At 41.0% G+C, this 19174-nt stretch overlaps 1 pseudogene; it reads right to left on the bottom strand.

Moving 5' to 3' along the window:
* Positions 1-1653: 1653 nt before the first annotated feature.
* On the bottom strand, positions 1654-7075 carry LOC125314750 (annotated as a pseudogene).
* Positions 7076-19174: the final 12099 nt, after the last annotated feature.

Raw genomic sequence — 19174 nt, 5'->3', positions numbered from 1 at the left:
AATAAATAATATAGGTTAAGAATAATTAATTGTGCCCACAAAGTCAAAAGGGAAAAATAATTTTCTCCCCACATTGACTAGTCAATCTCGGCCAAAGGGGAAAATGACCAAAATACCCCTCGTTCCAAGTGAAAAATGGGGTATTTTTCGAGGGTAAATGGGTCCTTTCCCATACCCAATCCAAATCTACTTTTCCCGAACCTCTTTGGGGCGAACCACAAAGGAATTGCATACAGGATGAGGAAACGTCCAAAATTTTTATTTATTGAAACTCCCGAAGGTCCGACGTCAAATTCTAAAGCTCGATTCGTGATCAATCTCGATCAATAGAATTTTCAACGTATCTCACACTAACGGGTGGCTTTTAGGAGTTACGCATATCGACCCGTGATTAAAATTACGTTTAAGAATTACTCGAGCCATGGCGACCTTGGTTGTCAATCAATTGCGAGGGTCAATCACTAGTCCCGATGGACACGATCGTTAGAAAATAATTCGGGGACGTTCGGAACCCATACGAGGTCGAACGAAATCACCCATGATCCAAGCGTAGGGTATTATCCAAATCGTTCCTTAATTATTCTACGATCTGCCTATATTGGTCCAAAATATTCCCTCGACAATTTTCATGGCCAAAGAGTCACTCCATGACCAAGTTCTTAGGTCCACGTACTTAATTTTTCTAGCTAGCCATTCCCATTTGGTTAGTCTGCTCAAGATGGATCATTCCCGAGTGAGATTAAACTGAAATACATCAATGAGATTTTTCATTTATTCAAAGCTTCAAAACGAGTCGGATTACAGGATGTCACAACTTTTGTGATTGATGAATTTCTTTTTGTATTGTCAAGGAGCCAATATGATATTGATCTTGCAATATTATTGTTAGGCAAATTCATTTAGGTATCTCTCTATTGTTAAACTCTTTCAAAACCTCATCATAGACAATTATTTCTATACACACGATGCGTAGCTTATTCAAAATAGAATGTTTACATACATAGCTGATGTTTGAAAAGTCATTACTAAAATATACATGATTCTAGAATTTATTTTATACCAATTAGAGATTTATTACTAAAATATGCATTAGAAATAGAGATGCAAAATTGAAAATTTCCTAGGGTTAGAATTTCGCTACAATTAGTGTTTTCCTAAACTGACGACCACAAGCAAACTAAGTGAGCGTGTAGCGTGGCTAAATCTCGTGCGAATTTTTTTTATTTTTTATTTTTTGTCCAAAGCTTTATCTGCATATATATAACGTGGCAAGCCTTTCTCTTTGAAAATTGTGCTGCCTCATTTTTAGGTATCGTGGTATTGTGTTTTTTATTTTCAAAAGGACTTTGCTAGCATAACAATCTTTGAGTGATTATGAGAATAATATGACTTTGTGACCTACAAATTCTTAAAAGAGTGGACCTCATAATAATATTTAATTATACACTATTAGCATAATAGTCACACAAAAACTGTTATATAATTAATTATATTATAGATTTATTTAATTAATGATAGTATGAGTCGAGTTCTCTTTCTTTGGAGGGCAAAAGATGGAATTTTTTTTTCTTTTTTCTTTATCAAAATCGCGGCAAAGAGAGACAGAGGGGGAGGGAGAGAAGCTCGATCTTGTTCATCTCTACTCCACAAAGCTTAGCAAAGATCATTTACTCCCAGACCGACAGCAATTGAAGCTAAGCACGACAAGATTTACACATGAATGTGTCACAGCGAGACTCCATCCATTTTGTTTAGGACACGGAATATCTATAGTGTAGCTTGACCAAACCAAACGGAGAATCTATGCATTGTTAGGCAACACATGAAGGGTCTATTCTATTACTATTCTTGGCATGCTGCTTCCGCCGCCTGCTTCATATTGCTCGAGTCCGCAGGAGCATTTGTTGCCTGATTGCTTGCAGCACACGCTAGTGCTCATCTTCCTTGGTGCAATTTCGATTGCCACATCCATTCTGACTTGCTTGCGATGCTCGATGATTTCTTCTTCGTCAATACTACTGGGTAAACTTTGAGCCACAGATTCAGGTTTACCAGCATCCGATGCATTGCTGAACAAATGTGGCGCGTCACTTCTTAAATTCAGCTTTCCTTCATCCTCGCGAATCTCCGGACTTGGAGGACAACAGCCAGAAGCACATTGTGACCTTCCCTCTATGTGTTTGACAGGTAAACAGTATATTGAATTGCACTTACTTACTGATTTAACAAATCCAACTGGTTGGCAGTTGTCACTCAAGCCGTAGTAGTTTTTCGGTTGGTCTGTAATAGACTCAATCTCTCCAAATGCAGACAGGTTTACTGTAGGCTGCGGGGTTGGCTTGCAAGTAGATTCTTCAAGATTCATTGGAAAATCTTCTTTCCATGGGCTAAATTTCGATTCAGAATAAGAATCACTGAATACATTCACTGATGATGTCGCGTCTTGATTTGCCATGGCAGAGCAGCAGCTGCTGCATTGTTTAGTATCATTGTTCATACTTTGCATGGTGCAACCGCCATTCTTCTTGCATGAGTTTGGTGAAATGGTACCGTTCTCAGATCTTGAGAACTTCTTTTCTCGGTTTGAAGTTGTGTTTAGACGGTGCATGCTGTTGAGAATCACGATCAAACACGTGCCAACGTCTGTAAGAACTGCAGCCCAAACCAATGGGTACCCAGCAAAGGCTAATCCAAGGACCGCACCCTTCAGAGATATAGAGATAACAATGTTCTCAACGAGCTTCCTGAAGGTCCATCTGGCGAGTTTAATGGCTTCTGGGATCTTTCGAATGTCGTTGGACATGAGAATCACGTCGGCCGTCTCCATTGCGAGGGCTGAACCAGAAATCCCCATCGAGATGCCTACATCAGCTGTGGCTAATGCAGGAGCATCATTTACTCCATCACCGATCATTGCAGTCGGTCCCTCTTTCTTGAAGTCTTCTATGATTCTTGCCTTGTTTTCAGGCAGGAGTTCTGCATATACAATGTCTAGAACATTTTCGAGCTGCAAACAGATTTTCATGTTTCAGTAGACTCTGCATATTAGTGGCACAATAGTATATAGTATATCGACGGAAGAAATGTAAACCGAGATACATTTGGACAAGCTAAATAGGAGGCGGTTTCGCTGGTAGAAAGTTAAGGAACCTCAGTCGATTCGTGCAATGATGAATCTTCAATTTCTTTGTGAGGACTCAATTTCTGTTCGATCTTAGGAAGTTGCATTTCTTTGTTAGGACTCAATTTCTATTATCAGCACTCCATTTTCTCTAAGAGAGAAAATGAAGGGAAACAGTTGAACTTGCCGACTTTTGGCCTTTGTCTGGAAATTGTGTTCCAAGTTCTCTTGGGACTAAAAGTTCCATTGGAGCTCAAAACTGTGATTCTTCCCAATCAATAAAATATCAGTCTCGCATTAAGGATGACTCATGTGGAAGATCATTTCCATGATTCAGTAGTAATGTAGCAAGACAAGGATGATAGAAGCGCACCTGATTCTGTGTGGACCTGGCTGCAGCTTGGCTGTCACCCGTGAGCATGGCTGTTGTGATGCCTAGTGATTTAATATCCTTAATGGCCTCCATCGATCCAGTTCTACAAGCATCTGAGAGACTGAACTTTCCCACCGGGCTTTGTCCAATGAATATGAATCCATATGTGTCCGTTTCAATGCCGCTCACTGTGGCACACTCCAGCAAATCGAAGGTGAGGTTAAGAAGAGACATGAATGACAAATAAGGAAGAAGAAAGCTACTGTTGAATAACTATTTTCTTGAGCTATTTATATGAAATTCGCTAATCTTTGGTAACAGAGAAAAAAACCTGCTTCGCTGCCGGCCCTTAGACCAATTCTCTGGTTTCCAATATAGATGCTTTTACTGTTGATTTGACCAAAGATTCCTTTCCCAGGAAAATTTTGAAAATCCTCCACATCTTCAGGCTTTGGCTCAATAGAGAGAGAATTGGCATAATGAATTATGGCAGCTGACATTGGATGGCTTGATTTACTCTCGACGCTGGATACCCTTCACATTGCAAAATTGCTTTCAGGTTCTACAGTGATGCTTGATATTTTCCACTCCAATCTCAAACATGAGCCAATGATTGAAAACGGTCTTCAACAATTCTTGATTAAGTTGAATACGTGATGGATTAAACAGATTACCAGTAGAGCAAAGTGTTAAGGCCTATGTCATTGCAGTTTGATTGAAAGTTGGTCACCACAAACTCTCCTCTCGTCACTGTCCCAGTTTTGTCAAAAGCCACGGTCTTGACCTTTGCCACAATTTCAAGATACCCGCCTCCTTTAAACAAGAGCCCGTCTTTTGCAGCCTTTGAAAGTGCGCAGAAGAATGTGATGGGTGCAGAGAGGATGAGTGCACAAGGACATGAGCCGACCAGCACAACTATTGCCAAGTGAAACCAGTGGTGTTCATTCTGGAGCTTCAGTGCAGCAGGAACTGCAGCAATTCAAGCCGACACCACAGCAATTCCTACAAAGGAAAGATAGCCGTCAAACTCATGAAATGCTCTGAAGATGAATACTATTCTAAAAAGTGCTTGGTTGCTATTGATTTTAACCCACTCAGTCATCTTGAAAGCGAAAGCAATTGAATGTATTAACTCTGACAAGCATAACTGTGCATCAATTTTCAGTTCATTCATATAAAAAAAAGCAGTAACCTGGAATACTTGTAAGCAGTTCTCCTCATGAATTAGCATGTGGGTTGGTTATTTCGTTTCTCTCCGCAAAGATGTGGCGATAAATAGTTACAGAAGACATTCGGCTGTCAGTGCATCTTTTTAGAAAGGAAATTGTTTAACTTGCTTGCCTGGAATGTAGTATTTTGCACACTTGTCTATGAGGCCTTGTGTGCGAGACTTCTCCTTATGAGCCTCCTTGACTAGTTGAGCCATTCGGGCCACCACACAATCTTTAGCCAAAGCTGTGGTTCTCAGGCTAATATAGCCTGCAATGACTGATTGTGATCCAATGGAAAGAAGACTCAGTAACCAGAACATGCTTTGTTGCAGAAACAGGAAACCACACATTGTTGCCATGCATGAACACTGACCATTTAAATTGATAGAGCCGGCCCAAACTGTGGAATCGACACCCTTGGCAACAGGATATGATTCCCCTGTCAACATTCTCTCATCCGTGTCGCATTTACCATCCACAACAATTCCGTCGATTGGTATGGCTTCACCGGCCTTTACTGAAAGTACCGTGCTCATTTTCACATCAGTAACATCAACAGACTCCCCGGTCTCGGCTATAACAGCTTTTTCGGGAGTCATGCTTGCCAACGATGACATGGTTGCCATAGCCTTGTCACAGAAAATTAACCATATACCTAATAATAAGAATCGTGTGTCAATCCCGATAGTAAGAGATGAAGAGGAAATAATCTGTTGCAAGTATGGAATGGTGCATTTCCGGGCTTTTTTGTTTGTTTGATCTTTCGCAGTCTCTAAGCACAATACGGTGTATGATTTCTCTTTTCCAACTTCATTTGGAAGTTTTCTTTCCTGTAATGTTCTTACTGTATGACTCGGTCAAGCGTCTATGGAGAAACATCGAACATCTTATCACCGTCTTCAGCCAAAATGTACTGATTTACAAGATTTAAGTCCATAATTCAATTAAACTACTTAAACAAGTTCTTTTTCTATTTTGCTTGGATAAGTTACTAACTAGCCAAAAAATTGGAGGGAAAAACGTGCATTCTTCCCTATTTTGTTGCTAAACAAAGAATCGAATGTCGAACCTTTTGGCTAGTTCTCAACTCGAGCCACTGAGCAATGGAAAATAGGAAGACTATGGAAGCAGCTTCCCAGTAATCTTGCAAGGCAAGTGTTCCCATCACTGCAAATTCAGCATTGCAACAAGATTACACGACCTTTTCGTGAGATGATCTACTTATCACGTATTCACAAATATCAGATCAATGACAAAATCATCGAGCGATGAATCAGCCCCGCCCTTTCCCGTTATTCGACAGCCTGCTACTTAAGAATTTCTCAGATGGATCAGTACCATTACTTCATCTACTGTCCAAACCCTTATCTTTCTGTATATTGGGTACGTGATACCTGAGTCTTACTTTCCGATACAAGGCTACAGTCTAGCACCTTATTTGGTCAATAGCAAGTCATCGATGAACTGGACTGGGAATTCATGAAGAGCGACATGCCCCTGCCCTAATCCTAAGAAAAAGAACTCAGTCCCCAACTTACTCACACGATAGGTCGATCGGAGACAAGGTTAGTTTGGTGACGTCACGTCCTCAGCTCACGTTATACGCTATGACCGATACATCGTTTACTTCGGCCGTTTACGATGATCATTATCCCACGAAAAACACAACCTCCAGTAAATGAGCCACATGGACTCACATCCGATCTAGCGAAGAACAATTAATCATTTGAAAAGGATTATTACCTGAAATCAAAATGAGAACGTAGATATTTAGAGTGAGATGCTTGATGGACGCAAGGCTCCTCCACGCAATCGGCGGAAGGCCAATGACAACAGCAGCCAGAGCAAGCCATTTCAGTGGCAGATAAACATACTCAAGAAATGACAAACCGAACAACAACCCGCAAACGATCAGAGCCGGCGAAGGCCATTTCGTCCCTGAATCAATCTTGCCCTGATGCTTAATGCTAGCTTCCAAGCTCGCCTTATTTAGTGCCTCAACTGCCATATTAAATACATCAAACCATCAATACAATCACCTAAACAGAAATTCTAGGACAAAGTAGGACTTGGCATAAGCAGCTGTGACTGATCCTATCCATACCAAGTTTGGACTGAGAAGCGATTAGAGGGTCATGGAGGACGATGACCGTTCTTGTCGGGATGATGACCGATATGTTGTTGACCCCGTCGAGCTGCCTCAGGATCTTCTCGACCAATGCAACTTCTGTGGCACAGCAAAGGCCCAACACTTCCAAGTACGTTTTCTCTGTATGGGATGACATTCTCTCTCTCCCTCCCTCCCTCCCTCTCTCTCTAGGCAAGAACGATGGAGAAGAGCGTTTGGCATGTAGATGGGTGACATATATAGGATCGTTTGGGTTCCGGTCGAGGAAGGTATCATCTTCTTGAGCCTTAACTACTTATTTAGTGAGATTTGGTGCGTTGGATTCTACGAGCCTTCCTCAGGTGGCTATCGCATGAGCAATGCACTTACAAATACGAAAGAAACAAAAATGAAGAAAAATGTAGAAGCTATGGATGATGTAATGATAAGTGTGTTGACACCTGATTTTTAATGAGTTTTATTTTTTAGAAAATTTATAGAAAATTCATGAAAAGTCAAAAAATTATAAAATCAACTTTGAGAACCTTGGCCAAGCCTAAGGAATTATTTTTTAACCAAAAATAATTTTTCATATTTTTCATATTTTTTTAAATATTTTTTGAAAATAGACAAATACTTAGAAAATCAGAAAAAGTAGCATTCGTGGCCACAAAAATATCCAAAAATAGTCAATATTTTTATTTTAATTCAATTTTCATTTTGGCCACATTGAAAAATTCAATTTGGGACTATGGGTTGCGTCATTGAGCATAATTCTGAATTGAGCAAAAAAAAATACATTTTGAGTCATTTAAATTTCCTTTTTCACTTTTTAAAAGTTGTGATATTTTCCTCAAGTCCGTCATATTTCTTTTTGGTCCAAAAGTTTAGCGGATTGATCAATTTGGACAAAAATGACCTAAATGCATAAATTTTTTTTAGTTTAGTCTCTAGATCTCACTTTAAAAACAATTAATCAAATTCTAGGGATGAACTTACGAATTTGGCTCCAATACCCTCTAGCTTCCATCATTCTGAATCCAATGATGGGTTTAGATTGGCTCGATTCAACCATTTGAGGTTTGCAATTTTGAAAATACCATTCTTGGGTCAAATGGGACATTTGGGGGTTTTATATAATTTGACATCATTTCTCCCCAACTTTGGCATTTCTAGATGAAATCCATGCCCTTGAGTTCAATTTTGAAGTTTAATTTGAAAAATTGTAAGGTTTTGGGGATCAATTTGACATTTTCTGGTTAGCTAGGTGTCACGCCCCGATCCTCCGGTACGCAACATCCCTACCAATCACTATAGTCACGAAGGATAACGTCCTAGGCACATTATCGATCCATTCATTTTTATCTTTTATTACGCAAGCGGAAACGTGCAACTCCCAAACAACAAATCGAACAACATGGATAGTTAAACAGGCAACCATCAAATCAAATCACAATAGTTTAGCAAAAACCACCTTGTAATTAACTATCTTTGTTAATCCAAGGAAGTGAAATATCTACAAACCCATTTGTCATATCATTTTCTACAACTCTCAAAGATACTAGGTTGGAAATGACCCGACTCTCAACAACTCCAATAGGATCCACGCCACTTCCGGTTCTTCGCCACTAAGGGCCCGAAAAGGGTTAACAACAACGGGGTGAGATATGAATCTCAATGAGTCCACGTCTAAGCCCCCGCTAGGGCTTTGATTTGCTCAGAACATCCTATAAAACAAGCATGGCATCTCAACACACAAATCTCAACCACATGCAAGCTTACTCACTAGAAGCCACACATAATGCGATGCAGACACAACATGACAGTTATTTCATCCAATCAAAGGCAAAGCATCACATCGGCTTGCATGCACAGGACACCACATGAAATCCATTTATTATCAAATACGACCCTTAGGTCAAATACACTAGTCGGTTGGTGTTCTTCTAGCGGGACTAGGCACCGTCCCTTACTTTCGACAACAACGTCTGATAGTCCATGTGACTCCGCTCGACCAACCGGAAGATAATGATTGTCGATATGGCATGGAACTAACAGGAATCCTTATAAAGGCTTTGATCCTTCACAAGCTGCCATCGGCAAACGAACAGCCGTAAGACAATGATCGACGCGCTCCCAACAATCAGAAGACAATGATTGCTAGGACCGACCAATCAGAAGATAATGATCGTCGGAATTATCCATTACGTGACCACTCAAGCACACCATTTCATTTGTTTGAATTTAGTCGAGTGCTCATTCATGCATGCTCAAAAACTTGGCCCAAGGCCATTTTCATGCTAAGATATGCAATTTGATCCTACACGTGATCACATGAATGAGCAATTTTATCGATTGACTTTTCGAGCAACTCGAGGCGATTGGACTCCAAAATAAACACCTACGATAATAACAATCGATCCACTCAATCAAATTAAACAATTCAAGAGACGATTAATCAAACGAAGCTAGTCGATTCCGCTATCCAAAACCAATTCCAATTGACAATTAATTGTGCACTCGTCTATAACTTAACACTCGCTTGCGATCAAACAACCACAACCAATCAATTGTAATCACTAATTAGCCACAGACAACTTAACTAATTCAACTAACTTAACTAATTACGGTTATTTAGCCTAAATCACATTTCTAACTAAATCGACCGTAATTAAACTACCTAAACGCCTTAACTAGCTAATTAACTAATCCTAAGTGCAATTAGCGCCATAACCAGGGTTTGGGAGTTTAACTCACCAACTAATCGACGTTCGGTAACGACTCGGTGCGTCGGTGATGACCACAATAACGACAAGGATTTGCGAGCGTCAGGTGACAAGCGAAGCTCACGGCGACTATACGGGTAGTAACGACAACGACCGACAATGGCTCTCGGACTTGGGGTCAAGCTCGGCGGTTCACGGAGGCACGACAGAAGCTCACGGTAGAGGGTTGTACAGCTCGGGTCCATGGCGATGGGGAAGGTGGTTCGTGGGCTAGAGTTTCCGGGTGGTCTCTATCGGGGGACTTGGGGGCTGAAGGTTTAGGGTCTGTTGGTCTCGGGTCAGAGGGGCTAACGATGGGCTTGGGATGACGGTAAGGGGCACGGCTAGAGCTGGTGGTGGCTGGTGGCGCCGGGGCTACGAGCTCGGCGGCTGGAATACCCGGATTTGGTAGGTCTCGGTTCAGCCGGCCAAGAAAAAGAGAAGAGAAGGAGGTGTCGTGGGCTCGTTTGGTCTCGAGCCTCGGGCTGGTAGCTGAGCTCGACGAGCTCGAGCGACAACGGGCGAGGCTGCTAGACGACGACAGAGGGGCTGTAGGGACGCCACGTAAGCTGGCTGGATCAGGATGGCTCGAATCTCGATTGGGCTCACGGTCTTCGCGGGTCTCGAAGCTCAGGCGACCAACACGAGAGGTTGATGAGGGGTGACGGCGCGGTAGCGGCTAGCTGGTAGACGGAGGCAAACGACGGTGAAGGTTGGTAGTGGTAGTGGTGGTCACACAGAGGGTGACTATCGAGGCTGGTTTAGTCGGGGTCGCGGGGGTTGGGGCTCGGGCCGCAATTACCAGGGTCGACGGTTGAGGCAACCGGCGATGGCTGGAAGAAGGTAGACGGGGCCACAGGTGATTGGTGGTGGTTAAGAACAGGGGGAGGTGGAAGCAGATGGCATCATCGGGGGCTCTTGGGTTGGCGTTGGGGCCTCTCGTGGGTTCGAGTTGCAAGCGAGCTCGGGTCATCGGCTGAGGTGGTCTGGCGGCGACGCGACAGCTCGCAGCTGAGGGAAGCAGAGGCATTGGGTAGCTGAACAGAGGAGGGGGAGGTAGCGTGGGTGCTCTGGTTTTGAACCGCCGGTGATGGGCTCGGGCTCAATAGATAGCCGATGGGTTGTGGCGGTAGCGAGCTCGATGGAGGTGGGTAGCTGGATGTGGTGGTGGTGCAAGCAGCTGTGGTGTCTGGGTGAAGGGCTACCGAAGAAAAGAAGAAAAGAAAACAAGAAGAAGAAGAAGAAGAAGAAGAAGAACAGTAGTTGGGGGGGGAAGGGGGGAAATTGTCGCATCAGCAGAGAGAGAGAGAGAGAAGAGTGAAAGGAGAGTGATATGATGGGTTAGTGGCTGAATTGAGTACGGAGGGGGGCCTACTAAGCTTGGGTTTGAATTCTTTGTCTTGTAGTACAAAATATCCGAGGGCATTTTGATCATTTGCAAACTGAAACTGGTTGGTCATTTGGCACGGACGCTTGAGGGCAATTTTGGTAATCTCACAACTAAGGTTCGGTTAGGCTAGACTCAAGTAACAAGGGTCTCAATGCTATGACTCAACGACTAGATTATCAAAGCCTAATCTGTTTTAACCGATGTCTCATGAATAATCTAATTATTATCTCTTAAATCTTCAAAAATCCAAATTGTCTCCTAAGCCGAAAGTCACTATTAAAATCCACCGAATCCATTTTTCTTACGGACGTTAGAATTTTAGGATGTCACACTAGGTATGCCAAGTCGGACTAGATCCGACCCAACGACTTGGACGACCATCTTCTTCCCCAAACTTAGTTCCCGTGCAGGTTCAAACACTTTTGCAGGCTCAATTTTGGCCTCGAAATTGAAGGATCAATCGGCTATAATTGGAGCAGCTTGCGGATGGGTTTTTTCCGCCACTCTATTCCACTTCGATCAAGCCAAGTCTCGTTGCCCGGGACCGCCGGAGCCACGACAAAGAGCTTGGTCTTCGTTGCGGGAGTGCAAAAAGTCAACCCGAGCACAAACAAGTTTAATTGGCCACCCATTCGCGCTCGACGGAGACGCCAATGGAGTCAAACGGAAACGTGAACTGTTTTGGCGCCGTTTAGACTACAATGCACGTGTGGTCACGTGCGAAGTAAGTCGGTTCCCCCTCCCATGCGCGCGAAAATCAGTTTGAAGTGGATAAGAAGGAATCCACACGTTTTTGGTGGAGGAGTTGGTTTATTCGGTTCCACAACCGAAACAAATTAGAGGGAGAAGAGAGAGAAACTCTCTCTGCGTCGCCATTGTCGAAGCTTCGAGCTTTGACTGTGGAACTTCAGGTTGGACGATCCGGACCAAATGTAGACCTAAAACCAGTTTAGGAAGCTTTGTCTTGATCTAAGGAGTCGATCGAACCAGCTCATGAAGTCTCTCAATTGTTAGAAAGATGAGCTCGAACTTCCATCTTCTCAAGGTGCATCAATGGCGGAGCTCGATTCCAACCATCATTATTGAAATTTTTTGAGGCGTTTTACTCCTACAATATCATTGAGCATACTCGCTTCTCGTTTTTGCTTTGATTTCACATGAAAACCTCGAGTCGAGACCTCCTCCATAGCTAGATTTATCGCGACCTGGCCAGCAAAATTTGGCAATCTAGAGCTCGATCAAAGCTTTAGTTAAGTCTTGTATACCTCATGTAATGCTGTCCTATGCTTTAATTGCTTGAATTTTATCTGTATTGTTCGTTTGATCCGCCATGGATGTATTATGTCCGAGTTGGACTGCTGTAGTTTTCACCGTTGGATGGCTGTAGGTTTTAGATATGTTAATCCAGGGAGAGAGATGAGTCGATTGGTGCAAGTTTAAGGCTAATCTGTCGAGATCTCACCATTGATCGTCACCGGGAAGCTCTCGACCATTCGTAGATCGTCTTCTTTGTAAGGATGAAGACCAATCAACTCTTGATGACTTGGTCAACGTCCATGTGGCACCACTATGGCGCCACGTAGCATGACACGTGGTGTCCACGTCGCTTGGGGGATATTCTAAAAATGTTTTTTTGAAAATAAATAATAAAATCCGGATCAAACAGTTGGCATTAGGCAATGTTTCTCGATTTGGAAAATTTTTCAGACATAAAAAAATAAATGTTAATTGGACGGTCGAGAATCAGCCTAGCCCCGTGATCATGACCGTAGGATTTAGTATTTGGATTGGATGGTTGAAAGTTAGTCTCTTTGTTTGATCTCGGCCGTTAATTTTACTATGTTGATCGGACAGATAGGATTTAGTTTCCATTTGATCCGAGCCATAGATCTTAATATGCTGATCCGAGGGTTGTGGCTTAGCCATATAGTTGAACCCGGACTGTAGGATTAGTAATTAGAATAAAAAATTCACAGAAATTTTTAAAAATACGAAAAGAATTAGAAAATAAATAAAAAAATACAAAAACGACGTCGTTTAGACCAACCTTGGACCAATAGGATCCGGGTTGGGCGTCCGATTCACTTGGGATGGGTCGACCGGGTCCCAATAGGAAAAGTCCACATTCAAGTGGCCCAACTCATTTTTGTCAATTTTGGGTTCCCGAGCCTTCCAAAATGACCGTTTTGACCCTCTAGACAATTTGTTCCAAATTTTCCCAAACTACCCTTAAGCTTTAATGGACTATTCTCTAAGCCATTAGGGCTTCACTAGGCTTGCCATGTGACACTTCGTGTGATTGATTTGCTACGACGTATATGCACGTGATTGATTCCTTGATGTGGGCACTCATTTTGATAATTGTCATTGATAGGATAGTCATTCCCATCCGCATGAAACCCCTTAGACGTTAGAACCGACCTCACCTTTCGACGTATCCGCATGAAATCTTAGTTTAAAAAATCATTCAACTTAGGTACCGAAAGGGCGTTGATGACAATCTCGACGTAACTAAATCCCCGAACCCACTTCTCTAGTTTATGTAGAATTGAACGACATTTTTCGATCACTCGATAGGGTTTCCAATCATACCCTCCAAAAAATGATTGGTGGCGACTTCATTAGCATACACATTATGCACATGTCACGAAAGGGTCCGACCCTCCATTGTGAAAGGGGTCAACCCTCGATTTTTAATTCCTTCCCGTCGTGATTTGGGTAATGGGCCTTGGGAGGGGCTCGCGTCCGAAATCCATACCATTGCAAGTGTGGACGACAATGACCCATTAACTCTCCTCACAACCTCCCGAGATCGCAGGTCGCGACAAAACAGAATAGATAATTATTTATAACGCAAGATTTTGGTGTTTGGGAATTCAATGAGCCTTCCTTATGAGACTACCGCCTCAGAAATTCACTTGTTAAGTTGTTACCCCTTGTGCTGAGGGTGTCTAATTATAAAAAGGAGATGCTATCCCGATAGTTTGACAGTGCTGTCATTATTTTCGACCCCATGATTTTTCAATCAATAAGTGTTTTATACAAAATAAGCGGTGATGGTGTGTGGATCTACAGTAAAAAATAACCGACAAGATTGACAAACTATCAGGAAAGCATTTTCCTTGTTAATACCATTACAAAAACTAAAGTTTGACGTATTGGATGACATCACACACACTCTCTCTCTCTAAGGTGTCATCTTGTTGAACTTTCAAATATTTACTTAATTTATATTGGCAAAGGTTGGATTATGACTGATTGCTTAGCTTGTTGCATGAGATTTGGTGTGTTGGAAGTCAACAAGATTTCCTCAGGAGAATATTACACGAGAAACGTACTTGCTAAGTTGTTGTGTCTATTTCTTAATACTAATTCACATCCAAATGAAAAAAAAAATCGCTCGAAAAAGTGGGTCGACGTAATGATAAGTGGTCTTGTTTTATATATTAGCAAGATGTGGTGATTTAAAACTATAGGTTGAGTAGTCCTCTTTATCTTGGTTGATGATCTATTTTGCATTTATCGACACGCCAAGTTAATATTGGATGCATTTAGCGTTGGTCAGTATCATCTTGATTGGTTCACAAGTTCAACGAAATGTCTTATTTTATTTACTAGCAAGATGCTCGTGGCTTGCACAGGTCTAAGACTATGGTTTCGTTTGTTTTGTGAAAAATTAAATGATTTGAAAAGTATTTTTTTAAAATGATTACTTATATCGCTTAAAAATATAAACAAACAAAAAATATGTACAACGTCCACGAAAATGTTTAAACATAAATTGTTTAAAGGGTATAAGCGTATCTTTATCTCATTTTTTGGAAGGGAATCTCTCTTTAACCATTGATTTGTATAATAAATTGAAAAGATATAGAAAATGGAGAAGAGTAAGTTGAGTAAAATATAAAATATTGGAGAAAACGCATATCGAAACTAAAATTGGCATTATAATTATTTACAATCTACGAATACGTGTGTATATATGTGTGTGTGACCTATTAAGATGCTTTTAGAAAAAGAAACGCAAGTTTCGTTTGTTTTGCGGAAAATAAATGATCTAAAAATATTATTTTCCTAAAGTTTGTATCGCTTAAAATAATTAGTCAATGAAAAATATTTTTATTATCGACGACGATAAATATCTTAATATTTTCATGAACGATGGAGATATTTTACGTTCATTTATTTTTCTAAGTGATACATACAATCTATCGTTTTCAGGTAAATATTTTTCAAATTATCTATTTTTTCCGAAACAAACGGAGCCTATAAGGAAATGATGTCCTCCACTTGTGAAAATAAAAATATTAACTGAATTTGTTTTCCTCTTTTTGGTCGGTGATTAACTGAAATTCAAGGGGATATTTTTCTAACCATTTTTACAAAGAGCGTTAGCGTCTTCCGTACTGACTGTAATTGGAGAAGAAATCGCTGTGCCAATTGAATAAGGAGGGATTTCGTAAAGAATTAGTTATTTACGAAAGTTTGCATTAAGCTGCTATGAAATTAACGGATTCACGGCCGCCCCTGCCATCGGAGTCCTCAGGGCATCGTCGACGCACCCGAACCCTCTTCTGCAATTTCATGCTCAATGGCATTTGCCTGATGGTGAGATTTGCACTCTTTGCGAGGGTAGTAGAGATAAAGACCCGCATTTGCAGCCCTCGCTTGTGATCGTATCGGTCTCAACCTGCTCATGCTCAATCGCAGCCGAGGCGACGCTCGCCTTGGCCTCTTTGTAATGCCACACGAATATTGGGTTACTAATGGCTTCTAATGGAAGGACTGATCGCACATAAAGAAATTTGAAGGCATCGATTGCACAATAGCAATAACTTAATACTTTATAGGATCTTGTTCTGTCAAAATCAAGAAACATGCATTTCTAAGTCTGGCCACACCATTCGTAGTATAAAACCACGTGAAGCCACAAGACAATACTGAAGTACTCGTGGCCTTCAAGCGATCAATAATTTATGCTTCGTTCACCCATTCTGTACTTTTCTCCACTCCCCTTCATCATTTCTATCCAAGGAGGGAAATCGTTTAAAAGTTAATTTGGCATCAGTTTAGTCACATGACCCACTTTTTAGGAAAATTATCCAAGAAATCCGAAACCTGTTGTAATTGTGCCAATCAAGTATCATTGCTTCATTTACTGTCCAAAAACATTTTCTTCCTGTGTTGTGGGTTGATGACATCTGAGCCTAATTTTCCAAGGCTAAGTCTAGCTCCCTATTTGGTCACAAGCAAAGCCACCTATTAAACTGGATTCTAATTCATGAGGAATGACTTGCTCTTGCCTAATCCTAATCTTAAGGAACAAGAACACTTTTTCACTCCATAACTTACATTGTATGTCCCTTGAACTTTAACAATAGACGGTCGTTTGGAGTGTGCCTAATATATGCCCATGTCTTGACAGCGAGAAAGTTCGGTAACATCGCATCCTCAGCCCGCGCTATCCATTACAACCAGCACATTGTTTACTGTGGCCCTTTACAATGATAATTACTTCATAAAAAACTCGATCTCGAATAAAATATCCACATGAACACACATCCCATCTACCGAAAAACAATTAATGATTTGAAAAAAGTTATCACCTGAAATCAAAACGAGAACATGGATGCTCAGAGTGAGATTGTTAAAACATGATCCATTTTTGGAAAGCCCTAGAAGGCTACATGCTTAGGAATGAAGTATGCATGATGAAGAAGGAAAGAGCTGGCAACAATCTGTCCAAGTCGGAAACAGAGAAATGCAACAAGCAGGAGCAAGTGAAGTTAGTCTTAGACGGTGAAGAAAAGACAAATTTTCATGAGCTGGAAGTTTTAGTCGGCATTTTGAAGTCAAACACCTAATCCATAAGTATCCAGCTGCAGTTTCTAGGCGGCGGACTATGCCCATAAATAGGCTTCTCTGTCATTTTTGTAATAGATGTAAAAAAAAAAAAAAAAAAACCTAGAAAACTATAAGAGAGCTCCTCCATTATCACGTGTACTACCCAACTGCTCCATAAAACCATCTATTCCTTGTGCCTTTGTCGTTCCCTTGTTACTTCTTCATCATAAATCCTAGACACACTTGCACACACGCTTCCACAAAATCCAACAGTGGTATCAGAGTCTAGTTCACGATAGTTGGTCTTGAGAGTTTGCTCTAATCAACCTTTGCAAAAATCCCCACTAGAACTATCAATACCAAAATTATGGCCAACGCCGCCGCATTCTCATTTCTGATTCCCATTTTTTATGCGAATAACTATGATTACTAGAGCATTAAAATAACTACGTTCTTGATGGCTCAAGACTTATGGGACATCGTTCAAAAAGGATACGAAGCTCCAAAAGAAAGTGCAAGTGTTCCAGCAGAACTACGATAGAAGGACGCACGAGCTCTATTTGTGATCCAGCAAGCACTCTCGGAGATGGTATTTTCGAGAATCATCAGCGCAAAGACTACGAAGCAAGCATGGGAAATTTTACAAGAAGAATATCAAGGCTTAGAAAAGGTATGCATTATTCGACTTCAAACTTTGAGAAGAGAATTTGAGAATTCTAAATATGAGACTGTTCAAGAATATTGTCGAAGGTTAAAAGCACTAGTAAATCAGATGAGAGCCTATGGAGATGAAATCACCGATCAGAGGGTTGTTGAAAAAATATTGGTGACACTCCTTGGAAAATACAATTCTATTGTCACCACTATAGAATCATCTAAGGATTTAAAAACCATATCGGTGAGTGAGTTACTTAGCTCTCTCGAACCACATGAAAAAAAATTACAAGTGCAGGATGAAGACAGAGTTGAAAGAGTTTTTCAGTAAAAAATGAACATACGGTCTCATAATTCTAAAAATAGTGGAAGGAGCTCATGGAAAAATAGAAGACGAGGAGAAACATCTACAGAGGGAAATTATCCACCTTGTAGCTTTTGCAAGAAAACTAATCATCTTGAGAAAGATTCTTAGTTTCGAGATAAACGACAATGCCGCTCTTGTAAAAGATACGGCCACACAGAAAAGTTTTGCCGCTCTAAAACAAATTACTGAGCGAATTATGTTGAATTAAAAGGAAAAGAAAAGGAAGAAGAAAAGACAGATCATTTATTCTATGCAGGGCAAATGGGAAATGATGAGAGGAATGATCCATGGTATATTGATAGTGGGAGTAGCAATCATATGATGAGAGATGAATCAATATTCACTGATATTCACACATCGGTGAAAGCTTTGAGTCGAGACCTCCTCCGTTGCTAGAGCTGTCATGACCTGGCCAGCAAAATCTGGTAATCTAGAGCTCGATCAAAGCTTCAAGTAAGTCTTCTTTACCTCCTGTGATGTTGTCCTGTGCTTTAATTGCTTGGATTTAATTTGTATAGTTCATTTGATTCGCCATGGATGTATTATGTGCAAGCTTGACTGATGTAGTTTTCACCGTTGGATGGCTCTAGGTTTTAGATATGTTAATCCATAGAGAGAGATGAGTCGATCGGTGTGAGTTTTAGGCCAATCGGTTGAGATCTCACAGTTGATCGTCGCTGGAAAAATCTCGGCCATTTATTGGTCGCCTTCTTCATGAGGACGAAGACCAGTCAACTCTTATTGACTTGGTCAACGCCCATGTGGCGCTGATGTGGCGCAACGTAGCATGACACGTGATGTCCATGTCAACCGGGGGATATTTTGAAAATGTTTTTTCGAAAATAAATAATAAAACCCAGATCAAACTATTGGCATTAGGTCATGTGTCTCGATCTGGGAATTTTTCAGAAATAAAAAAATAAATGTTGATTGGACGGTTGAGAATCGGTCTCGCCATGCGATCGTGGACGTATGATTTAGTATTTAGATCGGACGGCTGAAAGTTAGTCTTTCTGTTCGATCTCGGCCATTAGTTTTACTATGTTGTTTGGACAGATAGGATTTAGTTTCCGTTTGATCTAGACCGTAGATCTTAATATGCTGATTCGAGGGTTGTGGCTTAGCCATGTAGTTGAACTTGGATTGTAGGTTTAGTAATTAGAATAAAAAATTCTAATTTTTTTTAAAATTCGAAAAAAATTAGAAAATAAATAAATAAAAAATACAAACGGCATTGTTTAGACCAACCCTAGACTAATAGGGTTTGGGTCGGCCATCCGATTTGCGTGGGATGGGTCAACCCTGTCCAAAAAACATTAAAAAGTTCATAAAATAATAAAAA

The sequence above is a fragment of the Rhodamnia argentea genome, chromosome 4, assembly GCF_020921035.1.
Source record: "Rhodamnia argentea isolate NSW1041297 chromosome 4, ASM2092103v1, whole genome shotgun sequence".
Lineage (NCBI taxonomy): Eukaryota > Viridiplantae > Streptophyta > Magnoliopsida > Myrtales > Myrtaceae > Rhodamnia > Rhodamnia argentea.
This window is presented reverse-complemented; position numbering and strand designations above follow the sequence as displayed.